The sequence below is a fragment of the Notothenia rossii genome (genome assembly GCF_949606895.1).
Source record: "Notothenia rossii genome assembly, chromosome: 2".
Taxonomy (NCBI): domain Eukaryota; kingdom Metazoa; phylum Chordata; class Actinopteri; order Perciformes; family Nototheniidae; genus Notothenia; species Notothenia rossii.
In genome coordinates this window covers 45,773,690-45,781,917 of record NC_136904.1, presented here as the reverse complement: position 1 = coordinate 45,781,917, position 8,228 = coordinate 45,773,690, and the positions used below count along the sequence as shown (strand labels likewise).

Genomic DNA, 8,228 nt, shown 5'->3' with positions numbered 1-8,228 from the left:
AATATCTATCAAACTATAAATCCTACACATCCACTGGACGTGGATTCGAAGAGTACAATATACACTTCTCGCTAGAAATCTAATCAAAAAGCATTTTAATGGCCAAACTATTCCACAATTTAGGATTTTCCAGAGAGGGTTATTTGTGAATAAACGACCCTCCAGAGCGTTTGCAATCAACGGAAGCATGTTGTTTCTTACACAACCACTAGAGGTGCTACACTTTAAAACGTGACTATGGGTCGTAATAAGCTGCTGAACAATCAACCTATTTGGTTGTTTTTCGTAGGAGGACAGGCTGCGAGGACAGGTTGACAGAAAGTTCGATTTTTCTTTCTTCTGACCACACAACCTTCTCCCTGTAATCTACAGGCTTCTCCAAATGCTGTGGAGCAAACTTTGAACATGCTTTTTTAAAGTAATTGGAGTCTTCAATCCTCCCCCTCTGTCTAGCTAAGTTTTGCTTTTTTACATACGAGACATATGACTTCATCTGGGTCAAACATGGCTAAATGTCTATGGAGAGAGGGTGATCGGCAGCAATCTGCCCTCCCTCCAGGACATGTAGCCTCCAGGACCCTGAGGTGGGCAGGGGGGATTGTGGCCTACCCCTTCCCACACTGGACACAAACTGTTTACTCCATACAAATAAACAAATATACAAAATATTCAAAATGATCTCCACCTCAACCAACTCCAACAGTAACATCCTGCTTAATCCTAATATTTGTATTATTACAATTTTATTACAATTTTAGTTAAATACTTTTGTCTAAGTAACATTATTAATGCAGGATTGTCACGAGTAACTTGTGAGTATTTAACAAAAAATGGTATTATTACTTTTACTTCAACTAGTATACGATTTATATATTTTTCCCACCACTGCTACTGACAAGACCACAGAAGCAGTGGCGTTTCTATATGTACAAAAGTGGTGGGGCACAGAAAACTTAGATGTCTATATATAAGCTTCTGCAGTGACGTGCAGTGAGGTTCATGGCTGGCGAGGCACTGGCACTGACTCTTCAGGTTTACAAATATAATATTTTGACCTAAATCAAAATATAATATTATTTTCAAAAGCTTTTTTTGTCTGATGCTTTGATTTATTTTAAACAGACAGTTCAACAAAAGGATACCCAAAAAATGTAATTTTATCATTTAAATATTGAATTGTTCTCTCTTAGTAAGATCCCATTTTCAATAAGATGGTGGTCTTACCTTGACTTGAAGTCCATTGGTCTATCCTTCTGGACAAAAATCTCTATTACTTGTTTGTAAAAGTCCTCCTTATCTTCTTGTAGTTTCAAAAGTCTATCATAAATCTAATCGATAGATTTATGATTCGAAAATTATAAAAGTAGGGTAGACATGTGGATATTATCCGGCTGAACAAAACGTGCATTTATCTAACAGGTACGTTTCCCACAGATCTTATTTTGAGCTATTTTCTAAAATCCTATGGAGAAATCTCATTGCTATTTGTGGAGGGAACCCATGCGCAGCTTACTTCCCGGTTTTGGGACGCGTCTCTCTCCTCCTCTTCACACACCACACTTTTCGCGGCACACGTACTTACAGCCAATCAGCTCTGAATGATGTGAGATGACGTATGGTGGGGATGGCAGCACTCTGCCCCTATGGTCATAATTGTTTTGCCACACACATTAAATAGGACAATACTCTGAGCATGCGCAGTGTAGTTTTTACAGTCACCGTTCACTTAGACAGTGAGAGGGAGGGCATGATCGGGTTTTGTCCCACATCGCTCTAAACAGCTCAATAGGCACAAACTGCAGACACTAATTAGAAGAACACAGACTAAAACAGCAATGTACAGACGAATCAGATCATTAAACATGATCTTAAAATATATTTTATATATATATATATATCTTTTTTGCATTTTTTTGTAATCATTATTTTTAATACTTTCTGCTGACACTAGGTAGGACCACCTGCCCCTAATAACCAGTCGCCACTGCAGAGAAGAGATAATCAACTGCTGCTGTGGTCATCTGACTACCTTAAAATAAAAGGCCCACTGTAACACTGTGCATTGACCACAGAAACAGAAAGAGTAACTCCGCTAAAGGTCAAAAGTTTAATAAAAAAAATACATAAATGAATACATTTATTTAACTATTTGCTGTGTTAAAAAATACATTGACATTAATAGTTCTAATTACGTAATATAAGCAGCTTAAAGGTAGGGTAGGTAAGAATGGAGAAACCGGCTCGAGTGTGCTAGAATTTGAAACTACGCAGCCGAAAGAAATCTCCCCCTTCTCTCATCCAACACACACGAACGTGCACATGACCAATGAGGGCACGAGATGAGTTTGTGTACAGATGGAAGGCTGACAGGCAGGTAGGCCATCCAGTTATTTTAGCCGGGCTGGCTAAAATAATTGGTCGTCCTTTTTACAGCACCACGGCTTCCACCGAATAATTTTTTTAATGTATTTATTGTCAAAGCATTTAGAGAGCTTACGAAATGCTATTAGCACCTGTTAGTGGCCTTGGTATAAGATAGAGGTTGCATTTGCATTTGTATTGTGAAATATGCCATATGATTTTTTATTATTGATGTATTCTTAATAAATCACGATTATAACAGCATACAAAAGTTGTCAGTTAGTAACAATCGTTCGTCGTGCCGGAAACATCAACTTCGGCCATTTCCGGCGGTGACATCATGAGTAGAACACAGCTGAGTTCAGTCCCGTTTGAATGCATTGAAGGGCAAAATATTATGACAAAGGATGCACAGCAGTAAGACGCCAAGAATAATCGGCAAGCGATGTGTTGTATGGGGATATGGGGCCGTCTCAACATCTGGCTATGGAATGTTTTTGTGGCCCAAAAATTATAAAATGTCGCGTATATAGACAAAACAAGTGCGTCGTAGGAGGGCGGAGTTTGCTGGAACAGGGTTGCGGTCCAATAGTCCAAAAATCAGCTCTTAACGTCTAACCCTATCACCTATTCCTTGACCTCTGAGTGAAACGTCACAGGGTTAAGGGATAGTCGATAGGAGAATTCAAAAGGACTTAGGAGAAGAGACTGCGGTACTTTAAAGAATCCGTCTGCACTTTCACTATCCGACGTGTTTATGATGCGCCAGCGGACGTCATTTTGTCCGTCTGCTGCTGTGGGGAAACTATGGAAACTACAGTCTTCTACACAGCGGACTACAACATGGATGTATAATGAGAACGAGGGACTACTGTAAACTCATCCAGAGACTCTGCACCGTGTTCTGATGCTGTTGTTTTATGCTTTATTAACGTGGACAACAGAGAAACATATTCTTCATGACCAAAGTTGGAATTTAAATAAAAAGGAAAGTGAAACTTCCTCTTCCTCCGGTCCAAATTAATACAAATGATCCCAATACGTATTGTAACCCACTGGATAAACCAAGGTTACAAGGTTAACAAAGCTCATTGATTCATAATGCAATCATGATTGCAGTTGGACTAAAATCCGCCAAGTCCCTCCTCCTTACTCAGGTTAGTGAGGGCACGTTGAAGACGTGTGTGTGAGGGAGCAGCGTCACGCTGGAAGAACGGACACACTTGTGATCATTATATGCACAAAACAGTGCAAATTGAGAGTTTTACCGGGACAGCGGTGGACCAATGTCGTTGGAGGTTGGAGCTGCTTTGGAAAGCAGGAGTTTTGATTGTTATTTTATTTTGTTTGTTTTTTTGGTCATTTTGACTGGTTTTTATGATACCCTTGGTTTGTGGATTCTGGATTTTCTGGATTCTGGATTGTGGACTCTGGATTTTCTAACTGACAAGGGAGATGGCGAACTACCAATGACAACCTGAACACCTCATCTTTCCGCCACCAGTGGTAGGATTTTGAGAGGACCTTACAGGAACTGAACAAAGAACAATTTTTCTTTTGGGGGTTTATTTAAATTTTATTTGGGGTGCACCCAAGTGTCAAGCGCTTTAAAAACAATTGGAATTATTTAGAAGAATGTTGTTTATTCCTGTGCCAATATATATATTTTGTCCTTTATAAAATCTCAGTATTCACTTCATTCACTCTGTTCAACTTCATTTATTACCCATCCTTTAAAGAGAATGTGACACGAGTTTCCCCCATCATCCAAACCCATCAATTTGAGTAAATATTGTCCCCTTGAAAACCGTTACTGAACTGATTTTGGATATTTGTACTTTGATAACGATTACTCTGCCCTTCAATGTTGACCATTTTCTGGATCTTCTCGGGGATTCTTCAAGTCCCGCCAAATTATGTGTGACGTCATTGCGGGCACAGCGCTCCAGCTGCACCATTCAGGGTCTCAGCATCTGCATGTAAACCTGATGTAAACGCACGATGGCGCACACAGCATCAAGCTCAGAAAGCGATGACAGTTTAAGTTTGAACGTGTATGAGAGCTCATATGAGGCTGAAGCATCGGTTTATGTTGTATCTGTTAGAAGTTAAGGAATTAGGTGAGTCAATATGGGCGATCATACGGTCATGTAGCCAGTGGTGGACTGGGACAAAAAATTATCCCGGGACTCTCGACCGGCCCACTTCGGTACCGCTAGCAAATTGTCAACGGGGGGAGTGGGGGATGTGCTAGTGACTTATCCGACCGGCCTACTTCGGTACCGGCCCATCGGGATTCGTCCCGATGGCCAGTCCGCCACTGCACTCAACCCAGCCCACGTACACTGTCAACGGGGGGAGCCTTGCTGCGGGGAAACGGTGGACCTAGTGTCCTGATCGGATTGGGAATAATAATAATAATAATAATCCGTGCATTTTATCCATTAATTTCCCCAACATTGTGGTAGAAAAACCACACATTTAATCCATGTCGGTGTACTACAACTACAAAAAGCATCGGTTTGTTTTCTCATCAGGAAATGCAGACCGGCTCAAACAAACGATTTTTAAATCATCATCCTCACGATCATTTAATGTATCACATGTTCGCCGAATTTACATGAAAGCATTAATAAATGTAGTTTAATCCACTTGAGTTTACAACTACAAAAATAATCGATTTGTTTTTCACATCCGACGGGAGGAAATTCAGCAGCTCTCACTACCGATTTTCAATGCTAATTTAATCATCATCTTCACCATGATCATTTATGTTTATGTTCGCCAAATTGACATGAAAGCATTGACAAATATGAATATATTCTAGTCAACTTAATTAAAACGTTATTAACGTGCCTAAACTCAGTAATTCACCATTTTAACGCATGACAACACACTTTGTCCGTGTTTGGCTCTCTCGCCGCACAGTGAAGCGTTCTCGCATTGACGTCACTTCCGGCTTCCCCCAAAACTTCAGAATGAGTCTTGTCTCATGCCAAAGTCAGGTCTATGCTCTCTTTGTTATCAAGAAAGTTTCGTTCCTCACAACGTGAGCGATTTTCTTTTGTTCTCATTTTGTTATCTCATCCTGAGATTAGATAGTGATCATTTTTTGTTCATCTTTTGGAAAAATAAGGTATCTTACAAATACTTTACCTCTGTCTCCCGGGTCGTGCAATTGGTTCCTATATCCTGAGTGTCTGAGTTCATAACAGAGCCACTTCCTGGCCTTCCTGACATCCGGGAAAAATATGAGATTCTAATCCATTTCAATGCTAAAAGCAAGTTATTGTTTTTAACTTTTTTAATATGATTTTTTTGGGGGGAATTTCAGTTTTATTGGACAGTACAGATCTACTGGAACCTAACACCAGAGAGAGAGAGTGAGGAGATGATATGCAGGAAAAGGCCGAGCCGGATGGTTGCTGCTCCATGTGGAACGTGTTCTATTTGCTAAAGCACTTTGGTAGTTATTTATGGTATTGAGTTTGAATTTAGCCTTTGGAAGGTCATTTCCAACAGTGCATTGTAATGACTGAAAAAACAGGCTCGGGGCTAACAGGTTAAAGCTTGACATGATTTGTTCTTTTACTTAAGAGGATGTTTGTCCTCCTGTCTTCTCTTATTTTCTTGTCTTTCTTTCAGGTGTAACATCTACCAATGGTTGTACATGGCAGAGACCTCCTCCGCCTCTTTGCTGTCCTACCAGTCAACCGTTCTGATCAGAGCCTTTCCTAAATAGTGGTAAGTTGTTTTAAAGTTCAGTGTACGTTAATTTAGCAATTTAAATGCTTTACTGCTGTTGAATACATCCTATATTGCTAGTGTTAGTTTTGTTTATCAAAACTAAGATTTGCAATCTTTTTGATTCCAATTACAATAATCTTTGTGTTATAATTGTAAAACACATCTTAACATCCATCAGCAATCAATACAATATATCGTCCAACACAAAATAGAAGAAATCTGGACCTATTTATTTTTATAATACAGCATGTATTGGGACTGCTCATTGATGTCATCAAGAGCCATTGAGTCTACCTTTTGTAGTCTGCCTCTAAGAATGTTTATAATTTCTTTGTCTCTTAACATTCCTATAATAATTAGTTTTTATTGTTTTGTTCTTTATTTTTGTTGTGAGAATCACTTTGCAATTGTGTAAGTGCTATATAAATAGTTATACTAATATTATTGTTGTTGCCATCATTGCTATTATCAAAAATGTTTTCTTTGTTTTCTTTATTCATCGCTGCAGAAAGGATCATGCCAGCCCACATCAAACACCTGATCAAGAACTTGTGAATCTTCAGGCAGAAAAGATGAAAACACCTGTTCCAGTTTCCTGTACATCGAACCATGCATGTCCTCTGTTCCACATGTCTTCAGTCAGTCCTGGACCCTATGACTCTGTTCCACATGTCTTCAGTCAGTTCTGGACCCTATGACTCTGTTCCACATGTCTTCAGTCAGTTCTGGACCCTATGACTCTGTTCCACATGTCTTCAGTCAGTCCTGGACCCTATGACTCTGTTCCACATGTCTTCAGTCAGTCCTGGACCCCATGACTCTGTTCCACATGTCTTCAGTCAGTCCTGGACCCTATGACTCTATTCCACATGTCTTCAGTCAGTTCTGGACCCTATGACTCTGTTCCACATGTCTTCAGTCAGTTCTGGACCCTATGACTCTGTTCCACATGTCTTCAGTCAGTCCTGGACCCTATGACTCTGTTCCACATGTCTTCAGTCAGTCCTGGACCCTATGACTCTGTTCCACATGTCTTCAGTCAGTCCTGGACCCTATGACTCTGTTCCACATGTCTTCAGTCAGTCCTGGACCCTATGACTCTGTTCCACATGTCTTCAGTCAGTCCTGGACCCTATGACTCTGTTCCACATGTCTTCAGTCAGCCCTGGACCCCATGACTCGGACACTAGTTCTACCAAGGCTTATTAGAGGTAAGAGTGGTAGGAGAGGAGTGGAGTTATCTTTGTATTTAGGCTGCAAGTCGACAAAGGTGATCAAATCCTGATGCTAATAATGATCCGATTAATTTGATATTGATTGTCTGCCAATACCGAATCCTGATCCGATTCTTCTATTTCCCAGATAATACAGCTGCACCGTGTACACTAGCTCTATTTGTTTTTGCCATTGTAATTCACCATAAGCAATTGTTGACTGTAACGTCTATGCCAACCAACTGTAATTTGTAATGTATTTTACCATACTTTAACGGTCAAGTTCTGGCCACCACAGCAGCCCAAATGTTTACGTAAATGTCAAGTTTTCTTTTTACAGTGTACTTATATCTGTACATTTCTTTTCAGTTTGCTTGAAGAAGTGGCTTCAACAGACAGAAATGCAGGTCAGATTGGGAAAGGCTGGACGCTACACAACGGGAAACATTATGGACATGAACAAGGAAAAACAAAAAACACTTTCTTTGTTGCCTTTTTCTTATCATACATAGTGTTACTGTTTTTGTTACCATTTAAATATTGAATTATATTTATTACTTTTATTTTAAATCAAATGCACCTGTTTTAGATAATATATTTATTTTGATGTATAGGTTGGTTGTTATTTGTATAATTATTTTATTGTTACTGTGTATTTTATTATATTAACTAGCTATTTATTCCATTAAAATACTGTTATGAACACTATACAATGTCTTTATTTTGGTAGATACCAGAATACATGACACAATGAATCTTTGTAATATGTTTATGTCCTCTGGTTTAAATAATCATACCAGTATTTAATGTATGCTGGTCACCTGGAATCCTGGTAAGCTTCCAGCATGGTATATTTAATACTATTATTAAACAAAAGCTGGTGATAGATGGATAATCCAGCCACCC

The 8,228-nt window shown here is 39.4% G+C and overlaps 1 long non-coding RNA gene across 1 annotated transcript; it reads left to right on the top strand.

Annotated features, from left to right (window-relative positions):
• Positions 1-5,976: 5,976 nt before the first annotated feature.
• On the top strand, positions 5,977-7,892 carry LOC307030815. The gene is made up of 3 exons (XR_013805795.1): positions 5,977-6,105; positions 6,617-7,319; positions 7,692-7,892. It is a non-coding gene; the product is annotated as an uncharacterized lncRNA (long non-coding RNA).
• The last annotated feature ends 336 nt before the right edge of the window (positions 7,893-8,228 follow it).